The 2,500-nt window shown below is 52.5% G+C and overlaps 1 protein-coding gene across 1 annotated transcript in view; it reads left to right on the top strand.

The window, feature by feature from the left end:
- The window catches only part of LOC306842210 (ryanodine receptor 2-like), a gene marked incomplete at its 5' end in the record, with an annotated part of 116,349 nt that overhangs the window by 104,244 nt on the left and 9,605 nt on the right, over positions 1 to 2,500 (top strand).

The following is a 2,500-nucleotide window of genomic DNA, read 5'->3' as shown; positions in this document are numbered from 1 at the left end:
GACCCAGAGCTCATGACCATAGGTGAGGGTAGGAACGAAGATCGACCGGTAAATCGAGAGCTTCGCCTTTCCAGATTAGCTCCTTCTTCAGGTGCTCATCCGTCTGTCGATTCATTAAACAAACTCTCTAAAGCTAACTGCCCAGTCCTGGAGCCTCACTTGTAAACCGTTTGTCCGCGGTTGATGAGAGGCCTGTTGATGAAATCAGATCTTCCATCTGAAGAGTTGTGATTGCACCGGTTCTTCTCAGAGGATGAGCAGGCTCTGTGTTCTCCATCGAACGAGGTGATCTCCGTTGATGTCCTGTTCTTTGCAGTATGGAACGAGACGTGATCTTTACAATCTCTAAATGCCGTTTCAATTCGGTCTATGTTTACAGGTCTCTTTTAATCAGCACATGTTTTTCTCTCCTTCACAGGTTATGTACATTATGCTATATAAGTTTAAGTCTAATGCTAATGCTAACTGCACAGGTTTAACCTGTAATTATGTTTACTCTTAGTCACATCGGGGCTCCTAAATCTTGTTTGGGGGATTATTGTATACAGAGGGGAGGGGGGACAGCAGGTGTGTATTGTAACTAATGTCTTGTGTCCTGCCTGTCTGTATACTGCTACTGGAATTTCCCTCGGGATCATTAAAGTATCTATCCATCCATCCATGAATAAGACACTCGCTAAGAAACTCCGTTGAGATGTGTTCGATGGATGATCCGAGCTCGGGATTCAGAACACTGTCCTTCTTGAGGCCCCAGGTTGCCAAAACTTTAAAACAAAGTGTGCTGTGAAGCAGGAGTAGACTTGTGTCTAAGGATGCTGGAAGCATTTAAAGAGAGACAACAATGGGAGACGACTGGCTTTATTCAAACTTCACACCTATGTGTTTGGTGTTGCAGAGCATTCTGGGAGCATCTCCAAGGTATGCTGGGAGTCTTTTGACCTGCTCCCAGCTAATTAACTACCATGTCATGTTCTCCAAAGGGACACAGGATGATTTTTTTCTGGCCTTCTGGCTGGACCCAACAACCATAAAACAAACAAACAACATGAATTCAACCAATCAGCAGCAAGAAGATTTTCTGATCCGAGTGCACCAACAGGTCTTAAGTCTTCCGGACTCGATTGACTGAGGAGAGCCTGACTGAGTCGTAGCTGTGCTTCCTTTTATTAGGAGACGTGTTTCCGGTTTTATCATCAAACTCTAAAAACAAAGGTGATTCCTGAAGTTCTGTAGACGGCCAATGAAATGCTCCACCCTGCTCCTCCTGATCCTACCTGCTCCACCCTGCTCCTCCTGATCCTACCTGCTCCTCCTGATCCTACCTGCTCCACCCTGCTCCTCCTGATCCTACCTGCTCCTCCTGCTCCTACCTGCTCCACCCTGCTACCTGCTGATCCTACCTGCTCCACCTGGTCCCTAGCGTTTAGTTTCCGAGTTGATGAGTTTGTATACGCCGTTCATGTGTCTCCTGACACACTAAAGTGTTTTGGTTGTGGAGCCAGCAGGAGGACCTGCAGGGTGATCAGCAGGAGGACCTGCAGGGTGATCAGCAGGAGGACCTGCAGGGTGACCAGCAGGGTGACAAGTAGGAGGACCTGCAGGGTGACCCGCAGGAGAACCTGCAGGGTGATACGCAGGAGGACCTGCAGGGTGACCAGCAGGGTGATCAGCAGGAGGACCTGCAGGGTGATCAGCAGGAGGACATGCAGGGTGACAAGTAGGAGGACCTGCAGGGTGACCAGCAGGAGGGCCTGCAGGGTGATCAGCAGGAGGACCTGCAGGGTGACCAGCAGGAGGACCTGCAGGGTGATCAGCAGGAGGACATGCAGGGTGACAAGTAGGAGGACCTGCAGGGTGACCAGCAGGGTGATCAGCAGGAGGACCTGCAGGGTGATCAGCAGGAAGACCTGCAGGGTGATGAGCAGGAGGACCTGCAGGGTGATCAACAGGAGGACCAGCAGGAGGACCAGCAGGAGCACCTGCAGGGTGATCAGCAGGAGGACCAGCAGGGTGATCAGCAGGAGGACCTGCAGGGTGATCAGCAGGAGGACCTGCAGGTTGATCAGCAGGAGGACATGTAGGGTGACAAGTAGGAGGACCTGCAGGGTGACCAGCAGGGTGATCAGCAGGAGGACCTGCAGGGTGATCAGCAGGAGGACATGCAGGTTGACAAGTAGGAGGACCTGCAGGGTGACCAGCAGGAGGGCCTGCAGGGTGATCAGCAGGAGGACCTGCAGGGTGACCAGCAGGAGGACCTGCAGGGTGATCAGAAGGAGGACATGCAGGGTGACAAGTAGGAGGACCTGCAGGGTGACCAGCAGGGTGATCAGCAGGAGGACCTGCAGGGTGATCAGCAGGAAGACCTGCAGGGTGATGAGCAGGAGGACCTGCAGGGTGATCAACAGGAGGACCAGCAGGAGGACCAGCAGGGTGATCAGCAGGAGGACATGCAGGGTGACAAGTAGGAGGACCTGCAGGGTGACCAGCAGGAGGGCCTGCA

Source organism: Symphodus melops (assembly GCF_947650265.1).
Source record: "Symphodus melops genome assembly, chromosome: 21".
Classification (NCBI taxonomy): domain Eukaryota; kingdom Metazoa; phylum Chordata; class Actinopteri; order Labriformes; family Labridae; genus Symphodus; species Symphodus melops.
Note: the sequence above shows the minus strand (reverse complement) of the source record. Positions and strands in the feature narration are given on the sequence as shown.